This window comes from Podarcis gaigeae (assembly GCF_964106915.1).
Source record: "Podarcis gaigeae genome assembly, chromosome: 8".
Classification (NCBI taxonomy): Eukaryota; Metazoa; Chordata; class Lepidosauria; order Squamata; family Lacertidae; genus Podarcis; species Podarcis gaigeae.
This window is the reverse complement of record NC_139684.1, coordinates 76899074-76916854: the sequence shown is the minus strand read 5'-3', so window position 1 is coordinate 76916854 and position 17781 is coordinate 76899074. Positions and strand designations below refer to the sequence as shown.

The window sequence follows — 17781 nt, the reverse complement described above, 5'->3', positions numbered from 1 at the left end:
GCCAAGCATGCATTGATGGTTTTTCAGCTTGTCTACACAGCATGTTGACAGCATATGTTATATCGGGCCGAGTCCACTGTGCAATGTGGAGTAGACTGCCTATCGCTGACTGGTAAACCCCGGGATTAGAGAACTCTGTCTGTTGCTCGGCTTGAGCATCCTTTATGTAACTTAGCTCCATTGGGGTTTTAACACCAGCACAGTTGTCCATTTTAAACCTTTCCAGCAACTGCTGGATCTTAGCTTCTTGGCTGAGCCAATAGTTCCCATTTTCATCTTGCTGAATTTTAACTCCTAGATAAACAGATACATTGCCTAGTGATTTTATCTGAAACCTTTCTCCAAGCTTTGTGGCAAATTGTTGTGCAAGTTTATCATCCTTTCCACTGTATAATAAATCGTCAACAAATATCAAAACTGCTTCTTGTTCACATCCCGAGCCTTTTAGATAAAGACACGCATCTGCTGCGCTCTTTCTGAACCCCATGCTCTCTAGAGCATCGTTTAAGCAGGAATTCCAATTACGAGCGGACTGTTTCAACCCATAAATGGATTTGTGTAGGCGCCAGACCTGGTTTGGCTTGTCTCCTTCAAAACCTGGTGGTGGTGTCATATAGACTTCCTCCTGTAAGTCTGCATTTAAATAAGCCACATTGACATCAAAATGAAACAGCTTATTTCCCTTCTTAGCTGAAGAGGCTAAAAGCATTCTTAATGACTCTGATCTTGAAGTTGGTGCATAGATTTGAGAATAGTGAACACCTTTGCGCTGCGAAAACCCTTTTGCAACTAGTAGGGCTTTATATTGCAACTCCTCAGTAGTTGTGGGCTTTAAACGATATACCCATCGACAACCTACAGCTTGTTGCCCTTTCGGAAGCTCTGTACTTGTAAACACACCGAGAGACTTCATTGAAGCCATCTCTTTTTCCATTGCTTCCTGCCACTTTACGGCTTCTGAACTTGGAAGCTGTTGTACTTCCATATAGCTATCTGGCTCACACTGTGCCATATTTACGTATACACTTGTCACCTTAAACCGCTCTGGCGGCTTGCCCTTTGTGGCACGATTTGACCTGCGCAATTGTTCCTCTTGTGCCCCCTCTGACCGTTGGCTGTCAGAATCTGTCTCAGACTTTATACCTGGACGTGCCTCTAGGGATAAAGACCTCCGTTTAGATACCTCCCTTGGGCTTGGTGTTGCAGGCGACCTGCTTCTCTTTTGCTGTCTGCTAGGCCTACTGACTGGCGATGTTGGAACACCCCTAGATTTTGGCTTTTCTACCTTAGGAGAAGAACCTTGTGCCTGGTCAGAATCTGCATCTGAACCATGTGCACCATCCTCTTCTGGCTCACTACTCTCTGGACTTTCATTCTCAGCATAAATGCCTAAATCATCTCTCAAAATGTCAGGGTTACCGTGTAAGTGAGTCCATCCAGACTGCTCACAAAATTCAGCGCTCCTACTGAGGACCACTCTTGTAGTATCCCCATTTGGGTTCACGAACCTCCAAGATTTGGCGTATGGTTCGTACCCACAAAAGATGAGTTTCCTAGCCCTTGGACCTCCCTTTTTCCTTAACGCTTTTGGGATAAGTACATAGGCTGGACATCCAAACACCCGAAAGTAATTAATTTTGGGCTTCTTCCCATATAAAGCAAAATAAGGGGTGGTGCCAATTACAGAATTATCTACTCGGTTCAGAATATGAGTAGCCGCCTGCCAGGCTTCCGCCCAGTAACTTTGAGGGAGTTTAGCATCAAACAACAGAGTTTGCCAACTCTTGCAGAACCCTGTTTTTACGTTCGGCCACGCCTCCTTCTTGGGGGGAATAAGGTGTAGACAGACGATGCTTAATTCCCTTTTTCTTAAAGAAATTCTGCAACACAGACCCGGTAAATTCTGACCCTCTGTCTGTCTGAAAAGCAAGTACTCTAGTACCGAATTCAAGTTCTACTGCATGAACCCAATTTTTAACTGTTTCTGCAGTATCTGCTTTTGTTTTGAGAGGAAAAAACCATGTAACCTTCGTTTTGTCATCCGAGAGACACAGTGCATACCTCGAACCTCCCATGCTAGCAACAGGCATTGGGCCACATAGGTCCATATGCACAAGTTGGAATACTTTGTCAGATTTCCTATCTGAACTGGGATAGCTGCATCTATGAACCTTCGCCCTTTTGCATGCAGTACAATCCAAATACTTAGTACATTTGTTCATTTTGCACCCTTCTGATAATTCAGGTTGCCTTTTAACATACTGAAAATTAATATGTCCCAGACGGCGGTGCCATAAATGGACACAAGAATTATGGGTAGGCGAGTTCACACAACCAGCATGAACCTGTTCAACTTCATCTGGACTTGTCTCAAAATAATATAACCCATCTCTGCATTCCACCTGCAAAAGAGATACGTTATTCTTTGAAATAGTGCAAACCCCATTTTCAAACACAGTTTTAAACCCATTTCTATCAAGTTCTGACACAGACAAAATGCACCCCTTCAATCCCTTTAGCACGTAGGCATCAATTTCTGTTTGCAAACATTTCAGGAACACTGTGCCTACGGTCTCTAAGGAACGTTTAGTTGAATCTGCCATTGTCACAACTTTAAGGGTTTGCAAATGTCTGCAATTCTGCAAACAGACACTAGATGGCGCCACCAGGTGGTGAGATGCACCACTGTCGATCAACCAGCGTAGATTGCTGCCTTGGCCACGCCCTTGCATCAACGCCATTACTGAAGCCATGTGCTGTGTGCTGTGGGAGTAGCCACGACCTCCTCCTCTTCTTCGACGTCCCCTGGAACTCCTTGTCTGGTAACTAGGGGTAACGGCCTTGGTGCTGTCTTGACCAGGTTCACGTGTGCAATTCCTAATTAAATGGGAAGGGGAACCACAGCGAAAACAGTGTCTAGCTGCAAAAGCATTTACTGTGTGCTCAAACTCAGCATCAACACTCTTAGGCACAGCATAACTCCCCTTTGAAGACAAACCTCTTTCTCTTTGCCTTTTATCCTGTTCATCTGCAAGCCGAGATGAAATGTATTCAAGGGTTAATTCAGTTGAAGGCATAGCTTCCAAGGTTAGTGCTAGAGTCTCATAGCTTTTATCAAGAGAAGACAACAATATGTATGACTGCTGCTCCATAGAGAAAGGAATGCCCAGCTGTCTTAGTTGATTAAAGGCAGACACCATTTTGGCAATATGTTCTTTCACACACGCTCCCGGTTGGAGACGTAAATCAAACAAACATCTTGTAGCATGGATCTTGGCCCCCGCAGTGTTTCTGGAATTTAGCCGCTGCAGAACCGTCCAGACCTCATGCGTGTTCTTTAACTCAGAAACATAAGGCATTTGCTCTGGTCCCACTGCCAAAACTAGTAGACCTTGGGCTTTCCTGTCACGTTTCTGTGAAGCTGCTGCTGCTGCTTTGTCTTCTGCAGACGCGTCTGCAGCTGCCTGTAAAGGCGGTGCTTCAGTACAACTCCACAACTCTTTTGCTTGCAACCAAACCCTCACTCTAGCCTTCCAATCTTGCCAATTTTTCCCATTGAGTCGCGTAAACGGGACAGAAAAACTTTCCTGGGACTCTGCCATCCTCCCTGGGGCTTAGGAACGATACTCACACACCTGTAGACCGTCTCCCAGCTGCTGAGGTGGCTCCTTGAAGAATAAGACGTCTTCCAGCGAGTACAAACTGCTCAGTGCCTGTTTAAAACTTTTCTAGGCACGTTGCAGGACTCAAGCTGCTTTGAAGGCTTTCGTTGTCGGCAACCGCTTCTGTCTTCGCTCCAGTCCTTTCATAAATCACTCTGAACTGCACTCCTTAGCTCCTTCTTGACGTACAAACGCCCATAACCTGTCCCATTAAACTTTAATTAGTTTAATGTAAATGCCCAGTGCGCTTCCATCGTCACAAGTCCCACTACAGCAGAGTATTTCGCACAGCAGTTGAAGAAGGGCAGGAGAGGCAGTATCTTTTCAAAGAGGAGTCTTGGAGCATGCGGTTTGTAACTCAAAGATAAGGTTTATTTACAAAACAAAAAACAACCCTGGCGAAGAACCACACATCTCAGCAAACACGCCCAAAAAAAGGAGAAGAAAGGGAAGAACAAACACACAGGAGACTATTTATACAAACTCATGTTCCTGGAAGCTTAATGACCTCCAGCTGCTCAGTGATTAGAGTGTTTCTGCTACCCTTTAACCCTTTGATAGGTTGAGAGGTGAAGTGGACACCTCCTAGGGTGAGAGGCTGGGTGAGAAAAGGAAAGCTCCAAGGTGAAAATGGGGAGGGCCTTTCATTGGGAGTTGGGGAATGTGCTTGTGACTTGTCAATGCTGTGACCTGTTTGCAAAGCATTTTGAGGATGAAATTGCTTGCATCCACTGGGAATTTGACTCTGCTGTTACAGCAGATGAATATCACGGGGTGTCCAGAGCACTGTCTAGCCCTCTCATGTTGGAAGTGTTTTAGTCGGTAAGATTGAAGGACATTGCCCCTTGCCCCTCTTGTCTGAGGAAAACCAGCAGGGAGGGGAAAGCTGACTGGGTCAGAAAGATAATTAGTTCCTCCTTGCAGGTGGGTTACATGGTCCTTTCCCCCCAAGTCATTTCATGGTGGCCCTTGAAGCTGGCACTTCTGGGATCAAAGTTTTGGGGTGATGTGTCATATGACATCATCAACCAAAGTCAGAAGGAGCAGGAAATAAGCAATTGACAGGAAATAGTATCCTTCTCTATCTGTAGTAACTGTAGTAAACCACAGAGAGAGTAAACGATCAGAAAGTCGGCAGTTTGAATCCCTGCGATGGGGTGAGCTCCCATTGTTAGGTCCCTGCTCCTGCCAACCTAGAAGTTCAAAAGCACATCAAAGTGCAGGTAGATAAATAGGTACCACTCTGGTGGGAAGGTAAACGGCATTTCCGTGCACTGCTCTGGTTCGCCAGAAGCGGCCTAGTCTGGCTGGCCACATCACCCGGAAGCTGTCTGTGGACAAACACCGGCTCCCTTGGCCAGTAAAGCGAGATGAGCACCACAATCCCAGAGTTGTCCATGACTGCACTTAACGGTCAGGGGTCCTTTTAGTATCCCTCTACTACTGATGCCTGTTGCATGCATGACCAATGTATCCTGCCAGACTGCTCAGTCAGTAGAATGGGGGGGGGGGCTCTGTCTATTCCACCCTGTCTGAAGGCAACAAGGAGAGACCGATAGACCAGTTGCCATGCCGCTGGCCTGCACTTCAATGTCAGGAGTGATGAGCTTGTTGTGTCAAGGAATGATACTCCATTGACTGGAAAACTGAACCTGAATCCTGATACTGAAGCTTCACCATGATTGCCCCAAGGGTCCTATAACTTTCAGCCATCCTGTCTGCTATATATATACTTCTGCATTCTGGAGTATTCATCTGAAAAAAGACTTTGTAATACAATAAAACCTAAAAGCTAATGTTTTGATTTCTGCCAATAGGTCAAATCCTTTAAATTTATAGGCTCCTACTTTTCAGTTGCAATAAACACTTTGTAAATACAATACATTGGTTATTAATTCAGTCAACTCTCTATCTATGTTCTTTTGGAATAAAGGGGATAGACTGATTCCCCCAGCCCTCAAAACCTGTTGTTGTTGATGTTTTCTTCTTGCTGTTGTTGTTAAATTCAATTTATATACTGCACTATACCCACACATCTCAGGGCATTTCACAAGATAAAATTAAAATATAAAAACACTATATATACAGAAACAGTAGAATAACACCCCCCCCGAAAACCCCCCACATAAAAACAGTTAAAAAGAATTTCAAAATATAACAAATACAATTAAAAAGCAGTTTAAAATAAGTCAGTCCACAAATCTGTTATGGTGCACAAATCTGAGGATCTCCTCAAAAGCTGAATCTGTAACAGAATAAATACATTTGCACTATCTTTGAGCTTCCAAAGCTTCTCCTTTTGGAAGTTGTCAGCACTGGTAACTTGAATAAAATAGAGTGGGGGGGGCTGGAAAGCCTCACTCTGCATAATCAATCACACCTTATTTTGGGATAACTCAGATCCTTTGACTTCCCTCCATTCACTCCTCTGGTTCTTTTGTATTATCTTATGTTGTACATGTCTATAATTTCCTTATCCTTAATTATTCCCAATTTTCAACATTGTCCTTAATATTACAAGTGGTGTGTGTTTTTTTGTAGAACCTGTTATTGTGTTAATTTCCTTACAGTTCTTCTGTAAACATGCAATAAATATATATTTGTTGTCTTCTTGATTTCTTAGTTTTCTGGCTAATTTATCCATTCCAGCATAATTATTATAAAAGTGTGTATTGGCAATAAGTAATATGAAATCGAAATATCGAATAGACGGGAGGTTGGGTCTTTAGTGTTAAGACCAATTTATGTTTTATTGTTGTTAAGAAAATTGTGTGTCTATGGTTATTCCTATGTGTTATTTGAGATTTGTGTTTTTTTCTTTTTTCTTGGTGTATCAATAAAAAAGAAAAAAAGAAAAGAAAATAAGTTGCCAATCTTTTTTGGTTGCGACTTGTTCTTCTTTCCATTGTTGGGCCATTAATTTCCATGCGGCTGTTGTTGCATATTCTTTCGTTGTATCCTTTCCAGTTATACCTATTAAGAAAGCTTCCAGTTTTTAAACAAATGTTATATTAAACTTTTTAAGAATTCATTATAGATAATTTCCCAAAACTTTTTATAACCTTACATTGCCACATGTGGTAAAACGTACCCCCTGCTTTTTTTTACACTTCCAACACTTATTTTCTTTTGTTTTGTACATTTTTGATAGTTTGACCGGAGTTAAATACCATCTGTACATCATTTTCATATAATTCTCCTTAAGTGCCATAAATTTTATATCATTTTTCATTATCATTCCCAATCTATCATCTATATATTATGTCCCACATCTTTTGCCCATCAGTGGTTTTTCTAGAAAAGGAGCTGTTGGAGCTCACCATGAACGTCTTCCTTGTTCTCTTAGAATTGCAATGGCACCCACATGAGAGGGGCCAGAGCAGAGCTCCAGTGAACTCTGGCAGAAAAAATGCCTTAAGTTAAATTCTTCAGAGGAGAAACCTCTTATCTAACAAATTGTCTGATTACAATAATGATTTTAGCTGTGCAGTGTTTTTATCCAATTTTATGTATTTTATTTTTGTGATTTCTTCAGCTAAAGCAATCAATAATAATTGCATTTTTATCCAAAAGAAACAGATCTGAGAACCAGCATTTGATGTCAGGGGACTGCCATCAGAACAGGGGAAGGAGGCAGGGGGCCCGTAGGGATACAGAGAGCCTCCAAAATTCCTGAAGAGCAGTTCCTCTTCCAGCGGTGGGGAAAGCCACACCTCCAGTGGAGAAGAGAGGGAAGGGGCCAGCCAAGAGAGGAAAGGGCTTGAGGATGCTGCTGAGAGCCCCAGCACCTCACCTTGCCAGGCTGGCTAGGAGGGACACACGCCACCTCCATCGCCCACTGAAACACAAGGAGGGGAGGAGGAGGCTTTAGGTGCTGAAGTTCTTATGTTGGGGGAGAAGCCGGAAGGGGGCATTCCCGGATTCTGCAAGTGACTAAGACGGACATGAACTTTGTAGATCTGCACTGTAAATAGTTTGCACAATAAAACCTGTAAAAGACAGGTCGGAGTCCTGCCTGATTACTCACAAGCAACCACCATTAGCATCTGACAGCAATCCAGGAGTCTTTGCGGTTGCTCGCGTGTAGCAGTGAAGAGCGGCATGATGAGTCAAGAGAATAAAGGGAGGCCGGAGGAGCAAAGAGCTGCAGGCAGAGGCGCTGAGGAAGATGCGGCACGGAACGTACCGGCTTCGGTGCAGTGGAACGTGGAGCTGGAAGTGCACATTGCTGACCTCGCAGCGAGGCTGGAGGAGCGCAGATTGCAGGAGCAGCAAATCATGGCAACTCCGGTGGGGCGAAAGATGCCGCACTGGTGAGCAAATTTGGCAGGAGCCCTCAAGAGTACCTTGCCTTTAGGTCTGAGATTAAATACGCCCTGGACTTACAACAGAAGGAATTTTCCAATGATGAGGAGAGGGTGGCATTCATAGTTTCCCACTTAGAAAGTGCAGCCTGGGAATGGGTGAGACCCCTGATAGCGGTGGGAAACAATGCCCTCCAGGACATGTGGAAATTTTATGAGGCGATGGATGCAATGTTTACCAGCGAAATTCAGGGGGATGTTACGCAGCAGGAGACACTTTCTGTTTGGGGTGCAGCAGCAGATCCAGATGTGGACAGACCACAAGAACTTGGAATATTGGCACACTGCACATGTGCTGTGTCAGAAGCAGATCCGATGGGCGGTGTTTTTTGCCCATTTTACTTTAAGATCCAATACGTTCCTGGAGAGCAGAATGTGAGGGCAGATGCGTTTTCCAGGAAACCTGAGTACATGGAAGATGAAGGGCCCCCAGTGGCCAGACAAATGTTCCAGGAGGACAAATGGGCCTGTGGGGGAACACTGGCAGGGGAGGCAGGACTGCTTAGACTCACCAGAGAGGATGATTTTGCTCAAAGGAAATTTAGGGAGCTCAAGGAGGGTCTGGGGGGCTTTGAGGAGAAAGGGGGGCTGTTCTACAAAGGGACACTGTATGTACCGGGAGAGCCCTTGAGGGTCAGAGTCCTTGAGCAGTTCCACGACAACCCTACAGCTGGGCACTTTGGGCAACACAATACCATGTTGTCAGTTAAGTGGGATTTCTGGTGGCCCAAGGTAAGGGAGGCTGTGCGGGAATATGTCTGAGGGTGTGACATGTGTCAGAGAGGAAAGAGGGAAAGGGCGGCACCGGCTGGGCTGCTGGAACCATTATCAACACCGGGGAGACCATGGGAGATGGTGTCCATAGATTTCATGACGGACCTGCCCGAAGTAAGACGGCAGTCCTGGTGGTGGTGGACCTACTGACCAAGATGTGCCACTTTGTGGCATGCTCTCATGCTGTGTCAGCTGAGGAAACTGCCAAATTGTTCCTGAATCACATCTTTTGGCTGCATGGGTCCCTTCTAGGGTGATTTCTGACCATGGAAGACAGCTCACCTTGCGTTTCTGGTGATCATGAGTTTGTTGCAGGTAGAGGTGAGCTTTTCCACAGCCAGGCACCCGCAGACAAATGGACAGGCGGAGAGGGCAAATGCCATTTTGCAGCAGTACTTGTGCTGCTACGTAAATCAGCGGCAGAATGATAGGGTGGAGAAGCTAGCGCAGGCAGAGTTTGCATACAATAATGCTGAACACATGACCACAACGATGAGTCCCTTTCCTGGCAATTACGGATGTCATCCCAGGGCCTTTCCAGAGTGTGAGGAGGAGGAATTGAGTGTACCAGCCACAGAACAATTCACAGAAGAGGTGGAGGCCATACACCAACAGCTCAAGATGACTCTGGAAAGAGCCAAGGAGGCGTACAAGAAGGCGGTGGACAAACATAGGAGACCGGGGGAGGTTATCCAAGTGGGGGACAAGGTGTGGTTTTCATCTCAGGGGCTGCCTCGGGGGGGGGGGGGTTGCAAGAAACTGCAGCCTAGGAGGGTGGGCCCCTTTGAGGTGACACAGCAGGTCAACCCATTAGCTTTCAGGCTGAAGTTGCCGGATAACATGAGGATACATGCGGTGTTTCACAGGTCTCTGTTGCCTTACAGGGAGGGGCACAGTTTCTGGGGGAGTGAACAGGGGGGCCCCACCCCACCTAGTGTAGAAGAAAGGGAACTCTGTAATGAAGTGACGGAGATACTTGACTCCAGGTGGAACGGACATCAACTAGAGTACCTATTTGCCTGGGAGGGGATTCCCAGTTCAGAAAACACATGGATTCTGGTGGGGCGCGTGACTGAGGAGTATCTCATAGAGGAGTTCCATGCTCTCTTCTGGCACAAGCCCAAACCCCCGACATTGTTTTTTGGGGAAGTGTTTGGACCCACAGTGGATGAGGGTGACTTTGAGGGATTCGCACCCTCAGGGGAGGGGGAGGGAATAGGGGACGAAGTTGCCGAGGTCTCTGATGAGGAGGAAATTTCCTGGGACCTCCCACCCAGGCAAGGATTGTCAGGGGTGGGGAAGCATTTTTTGACTCCACAGAGGAGGAGAACAATTCCTTCATTGGTCCCCCCCCCCCTTCCTGCCAATGCCAGTGAGTGGGAAGCAGCTCTGGACCCCACCAATGGGGGGGTGAGAGGGAGTGGATGTCAGGGGACTGCTATTGGAACAGGAGAGGGAGGCAGGGGAGCTGTTGGGATACAGAGAACCTCCGAAACTTCTGAAGAGCAGTTCCTCTTCAAGCGGGGGGGGGGGGGAGAGAGAGTCACACCTCCAGTGGAGAAGAGAGGGAAGGGGCCAGCAAAGCGAGGAAAGGGCTTGAGGATGCTGCTGAGAGCCCCAGTGCCTCACCTCGCCAGGCTTGTCAGGAGGGACACACGCCACTTCCGTCGCCCAAACTTGCGCAGAGGGGTGAAATGCAAGTGTGGGGGGAGGAGGCTTCGGGTGCCGAAGTTCTTATGTTTGTAGAGAAGCCAGAAGGGGCCACTCTCAGATTGTGCAAGTGACTAAGACGGACATGAACTTTGTAGATCTGCACTGTAAATAGTTTGCACAATAAAACCTGTTAAAGACAGGCCGGAGTCCTGCCTGGTTACTCACGAGCAACCACCACTAGCATCTGACATTTTATTTTCAATAACCATTTATTTTGCATTATAATGATCATAATGAAGGCTTAACTATTAGAATCCACAATCCCTACATTCTGACCCCTTTTTCTCTGCTCTTGTTTCCCTTTATCTCCACCAAAAGCAAGAAAGAACAAAACAGAGATCGCGAATCCTGGATTTCACCACTAGGCCTCCAATTCCCCCTCATTGCCATGGATTTTAGAATACACAAGGAGGAGGTCTACACTGTCTGATTTACCCTTCCTGTTCAGGCTGGTGTGAGATTCGTGAAGCATTATAACACCTTTCTTCGTAAACTGAAATTGCAAATTTCCCAGCTCCAATAGGAATTCCTCGAGTTTTCCGGACGGCACAAAATTTTGTTGTTGCACAACCTTTGAATGTGAAAAAGGTGATAAAGAAGAAATCTGGAAAACAAAAAGAAGTGTTGACTATTAGTCCTTTTCCCAGGGATTAGGAGATGGTGCCTGTGATGGTGAATGAGAATTTTAACACGTTAGTTTTAAAAAGGGTATATTTAAGAAATCTGAAAAATATAATTTCATCATAACATGAATGTACAAAATTTTCAGCATTAGGAATTCAGGTAAAAAAAATACTCAGATATAATCAAAATTGGCACCCAAAGGAGTCTCAAGACATGAAGTTTATTAATAAACAGGTTATATTTATAAAATATAATGAAATTAGAGGTTCTGAAAACTGCCCTAATTAACCATGTTAACAAAATCAAATTCTTGTGGTCTGGTGATTTGCATTAAAATGACAGGAATTCAATCCCAGTATCTCCTGGGCCTGTTAAAAAGGCACATGCTGTGGCCACACAAGTCAACAAGGTGATCCAGCCACATAAGGAGCTGGAGTTGCACTCCATTGTCTCTCAGGATGGTTGGATGCCATACTGAGGCTCCCGCACTGTCAAAAACTGTGACCTAGCCATTCAGAAAATCCTCCTTTTATTTTGCCATATCTATTTTCATGTTAAACACATCTAACATGAAGTGGGAGAAAAGGGGGTCCCAAAAACCAATCAGGAACTCCTATCCGAATTCTTAATCAGCTCTCAAATGTGAAACTAGCAAAGGGCAGGCAAAGGATGGGGGGGTGTAGGGCAGAGGCAGCTCAAATGGCCTGGACTCTGCCTCTTCCTTCCTGGGGCAAATCAGCCCATATAGACCCTCCCCTATTCATTTCCAATCCCCTCTTCTTTTCAGGAAGGAAGGGTGTGGTAAAATTGGTTCCTCTCCAAAGAGTATTGTTCCTCAAAAATGCTGTTGAAAGGGGTGGGGGGTGCATGTAAGGCTGGATGCAGGCACATGAATACAGTGATACAGTTAAATGATTCGGTTCAATGTGTTGTGAAATCCCAATGCAGAAAGATAGGATAGAAAGATAGAAAGATGCTCTTCTGAAGTTTACTATACAGCGGAAAGGAGCAGCCAAGCATACTAGGACTCAATTTCTTGACTTTAAGAAAGCCGACTTCATAAAACTTAGGGAAGTGCTGGGTGAGATCCCATGGACAGTAATACTAAAAGGAAAGGGAGTTCATGATGGCTGGGTGTTTGTGAAGAGGGAAATAGTAAAAGCACAACTTCAGGCAATACCAATGAGACGGAAACATGGATGGTGCCTAAAGAAGCCAGGGTGGCTATCTAAAGAATTTTAACTGAGTTAAGATTAAAAAAGGATGTGTACAAAAAATGGAAAAGGGGGGGAAACCACCAAAGAGGAATTCAAACAAATAGCCAGCACGTGTAGACACAAAGTCAGAAAAGCTAAAGCACAGAATGAACTCAGGCTTGCTAGAGAGGTTCAAAGCAACAAAAAAGGCTTTTATGGGTATGTTCGTAGCAAAAGGAAGAACAAAGAAACAGTGGGGTCACTCAGAGGAGAAGATGGTGAAATGCAAACAGGGGATACAGAAAGGGCCGAACTCCTCAATGCCTTCTTTGCCTCAGTCTTCTCCGATAAAGAAAACAATGCCCGACCTGAAGAACTTGGAGCAAATGATTCAGCAATACTCTCCAAAGAGTATTGTTTCTCAAAAACGTTGTTGAAAGGGGTGGGGTGGTGGTGCATGTAAGGCTGGATCCAGGCACATGAATACAGTGATACAGTTAAATGATTCGGTTCAATGTGTTGTGAAATCCCAATACAGAAAGATAGGACGTCACATCGCCGTCTGGTACCACAGTATTATAATGCATATAAAGCAATTTACCGTATTTTTCGTCCCATAGGGCGCACCTAGTTTTTTGGGGGGCATAAAGAAAAGAATTTTTATTTCCCCCCCAGGCATGGGGCTGGGGCGGGGGAAGCCCAAGCTTCCCCCGACCCCAGCCCCCAGAACAAGCTGCTCTCCGCAAGCCGTAGGAGCTCTCCCACGGCATGCAGAGAGCTACCCGAAGCCCGGGCGTGACTGCTCAGCGCGCCCGGGCTTCAGGGTGCAGGCAGCTCTGCACAAGCCTGAGAGGGCTCCCGCGGCTTGCGCAGAGCTACCCGAAGCCCGGGCACGACTGCTTAGCGCGCCCGGGCTTCGGGGTGCAGGCAGCTCTCCGCAAGCCATGGGAGCCCGGCGGTGCACAGCGACCCCTCTCACTCTCCAGGCTTCAGCGAAAGCCTGCATTCACCCTATAGGATGCACACACATTTCCCCTTCATTTTTGGAGGGGGAAAAGTGTGTCCTATAGGGCAAAAAATACGGTATCGTTTTACAAATTTAGTTAAATTATGACAGCTAAATCTTTGGAGCAGCTTTTAAGAGGATACAGAGCACCTACAGGCAGAAGAGTGTGGAAATTCTGTTGCACAACTATAAATCCTTGCACTAATGGTCTGAGTTAGCCAGATACTGCTCATTGTCACAGAATTTAAGGAAATACGTTTTTTGAGAAAGAGGCACACATTTTGTCCTGCACTGCATCCCAGTGGTGGAAAGATCCAGATGCAACTGGGGTGGAGCAATGAATGCATTTTCCTCTTTGGTTCAGAAGAGTATTTAATATAAACATCCCGATCTGAATCCTGCTTCTAGACAAGCAAGTGCATTATGAAAGTTAAAAGGCAAAGTCCGGGCAGGCAAAACACTAAGGAAGAGTGCAGAGTGCAGCCAGTAAGAGATATGATCCCTATCACTTTTCCAACAATGTGCAATGGAAAAAGAGAGAGAGGAAGGAAGGGAGAGAAGAGATCAGGACAAAGTCTGCGTGACCCAGCCCATATCTAGGCCTTTCCCCCTGACTGAATAGCAATGTTACCTCTAGCAAAAGCTCCTTTAAAATCAGCACATTGGGTCTCATTCTCAAGGCAGTTGACGGTCTTCTCACTTTTACACTTTTTCACTTTGTCACTTTCTCCTTTGGAGAAGCAGGCTGGGCATCGCAGACCATTTTCAGCCAGCATGTTGCGATCAGGAACTTCCAAGATCAAATGTAAAGTGAGCATGTTAATGTCTTTGTCTGTTTTTGTATCTCTGTGTTATATAAATGGAATACACCCTAGTAACATACTGTTCTGCTGGGGCAGTTGCAAGTGTTCTTGGATGAAAACATGATCTAGAAACAATCTGGGTTCAGGGCTGAGCATGGGACAAAGTCACCATTGGTCTCTGAGATGAATGACCTTTACCAAAAGTGGGGTTGGGAGAGTGTGAACTTTTAATCTCTCTGAATGTATTCATGCCATCGATTATGGTGTAGCCTCTCTGAAAATATAGTTTCTTAGTCCTCCATTTTTGTACAGAGATTCTGTCTCTTTTCTGCTCTTCAGCAATGAACTATCCAATAAGTTTTGTGAACCGCCCCGAGACACCCAGGTACAGGGTGGTACAAAAATTCAATAAATTCAATAAACAAATTTCAGAGAATGCTGTTAGGTAGGGTCTTATATTTGCACCATTATAACTGCTGGCTTAGGTAGTGCTTGCCAGTTAAAAGACAGAGAAGAACCAGCTTAAGGGTGATTCAGGAGGACACTTGAATAAGATAGGTGGGTTGTAAGGTCCATATTTGAAACATCCAATTGAAAGTGAACTTGAAGGGACCATAAGCTATTTATGAGCAGTTCAGGAGCTTAGGTATCCAATTATACCGTATTTTTTGTCCCATAGGACGCTCCACCCCATAGGACGCACCTAGTTTTTTTGGGGGGAAATAAAGGAATTTTTTCCCCTTTATTTCCCCCAAAAAACCAGGTCGAGGAACAGCAGGATGGCGGCGCTGTGCCTCCCCGCTGTCCCCCGAGCTTGTGGGGCTGGCTGATGTCTGCCCGGCGCGAGGGGCGTTCTGCTTCAGGGCGCCCTGTGCGCCGTGTGGCAGGCTGCTATCCACAGCGCGGGGAGCCCTGCGGGAGTTCCCACAAGGCTCCCCACACTGCAGATGTCTGCCCGGCACGAGGGGCGCTCTGCTTCAGGGTGCCCCGCGCGCCAGGCGGCAGGCTGCTAACCGCAGCCTAGGGAGCCCTGCGGGAACTTCCGTGGGCTCCCCAGGCTTGCTGATAGCTTCCTGAAGCCTGGAGAGCGAGAGGGGTCGGTGCGCACCGACCCCTCTCGCTCTCCAAGCTTCAGTGAAAGCCTGTATTAGCCCCATAGGACGCACACAGATTTCCCCATCATTTTTGGAGGTGAAAATGTGCGTCCTATAGGGCGAAAAATACGGTATATCTGATCCTTCATGGTGCTACTTCAAGGGACAGGAAGAAGGAGAGGCCTGGCTGGAAAGGCAATCCATTCCTAGTAGGTCCCTCCCTGCTGCCTATTAGGTCCCTCTTTTCCACAGTATCTCGTCATGCCTCACTTTCTGTCCAATCTGAATTCCCACCCATTGAGAGCCCCTAATAAACTTGAGCTGCCCAACCCAACCTACAACCATCTGGGGCTGTCTCACCCCATCTGAACGAGGCACAGATTCTCTAAGTACTGCTTATTGACTAAGGATCCAAGCCTTGGCCAAATCCAGTGCACAGCCCTAACATGTTAATGATTCCACATTGATGCAGAAACTTACGGCTGAGAGTTTCATTGTTACAATAGTCAGTGTTGCAGCATTGTGTCTTCATCTCAAAGAATTTACCATCCCCTGCAGTAAAGCTGTAATCGCCTAAGAAACAAGCACTGGATGACTCACATGTATTCTCAATTTGCACTTCCGGTTTTTCTATGAAAAAGAATTTGAAAGAACTATCAGGATCTGGGTGGAAATGTGGTCTATTGCTACTAAAGCACATTCATTATAATGATTCCAATTTTCTGTGTTACCCGAATCAGGACCTTTTGAAAAATACAATATGGAAGGTATTATTCAATTTGGCAATCTAAAGTGAGGTGCCGTTTATTTATTTAAATGTGTGCACACTGCTATATCGTAAAAGGAAAGAGATATCAAAATGTTTTTTTAGTTATAATACATAAAAGATACAATAAGAACCATATTAAAATTAAATAGATTTCAATAAACCAGTGTATTCTTAATGGTCTGCACAGGCCTGGTGGAAAAGAAAGGTTTTCTGCAGGCATTTAAGAGTTCATCTCTCAATCACAAGCAGTAGTCTCTTTCCTCCTTAATCCATAGAACCAGACATTCTTTTTATGTTCACAATTAATTTGCAAAATGCATTAAATTTGGAATTTCTGCAGAACTTCATTTTAGGTCAAATTTGTTGCATAAAGAATCATGCCTTTTTGTATACATCTGACAATACATCTGCCATACACTGCACTCTGTCTTCTAGTCGATCCTAACAGCTTGCCGGTTCAGGGCATGCTTCCCTGAACTCCTGTTGTTGAACACAAGACACTTAGCAAGACACTTGCATTGCACCAACCTTACTACCCCCTTACGCCTCTCCCTCCAAGAATGTAGCAGTGATGTTGGAACAGATGGTCAAGCAAGCACCATCCCACCCAGGATCCCCCCACTGAGGTGCCAAATGGTACCCACTCCCTCCTGGGTAAAAGGAGTGGGTTAACCAGGAACAAGCAAAGGGATCAAATCAACCTTAACTAATGGTTGAAGTAGAAACCAAAAACCATCAAGGTGGAGAGACCCACTCTGAATCAAGCTGTGTAACTGAAACCCTTTTAAAGAGGTGAACTACAGGAATACTTCCTTCATGTTGGTTGCTTCCTCATCATTTCATCACTGAGAATTATTTCAAAATTACTTAAGGCCCCCCTCAAGGAGCCATAAAAGTGTGAAGCACCATCATCTCCCATTCTGGTTGCTCAGCCTTTGAATAGTTTTTATACATCTGTGAAAGGATTGTCAATTTTAATGTCATTTACGGCAAAGGGGATATTCAGCTTATATTCCAGGCTTATTGTCCTAGTTTGATAACCAAAACCAAACTGGAGTTCATTGGTTTGGCTCAATAGGGATTTCTGGTTGATGCAAATCAAGTTCTCCAAGCTTGGCGATCAGCACCAAATTCAGCCACTGCTTGTGATCAGGTGATGTTAGATTCCCCATTTTCATATGCAAGCCATACATTCCTTACATCAGATGTTGTTGGACTACTGCATCTCCCATCATCCCTGACTGGTGGGTGGCTAGCTGAGGCTGATGGGAGTTCTAATTCATCTACAGCTGAAGTGTCACAGCTTCCTCACCTCACTTTTTTCATAGGTGAGTTGTTCTAGCATAGACTTCAATATGCTAGTAGTACCCTTAAAGTTCACCTATATCTTAACCTGGGTCAAATCCAACAGCAAAAGACAAAAAGACAAGCAGATCTTACCTATATTTGTACGCAGAACACTGGCAGTACAGGTATACATAACATTATTATTACAAGCTGTATCTGCATTGCTTTGAGATGTCATTCCAGTCTTGTTAAATTTACGTTTGCAGTTCAGACGTCCGGCTGAGGACAGGAGGAAAAGATTCATGAATCATCATCATCATCATCATCATAATTGTTTTGTTTTGCTGTTTGCTTAATGAGGTACAGAGGAGGAGGTGTTCGTGAATTAAACTTTTAAATTAAAAAGTGTTCAATTTAATAAGCATTTTAATAGAAGAGGATGAAATGAAATAAGTAAAACACTCATTAATTAAAACTCTTGTAGCCATT

General features: G+C 45.1%; 2 long non-coding RNA genes across 2 annotated transcripts in view; both read right to left on the bottom strand.

The window, feature by feature from the left end:
- Positions 1-17537, bottom strand: part of LOC310851828 — a 31806-nt gene extending 14269 nt beyond the window's left edge. The window contains exon 1 of the long non-coding RNA XR_014567851.1: positions 17446-17537. This is a non-coding gene — a long non-coding RNA (uncharacterized lncRNA). The remainder of the gene's footprint in view (positions 1-17445) is intronic.
- Positions 10768-15865, bottom strand: LOC310851862. The gene is made up of 3 exons (XR_014567893.1): positions 15717-15865; positions 13971-14129; positions 10768-11117 (listed from the first exon to the last, which is right to left on the bottom strand). It is a non-coding gene; the product is annotated as an uncharacterized lncRNA (long non-coding RNA).
- Positions 17538-17781: the final 244 nt, after the last annotated feature.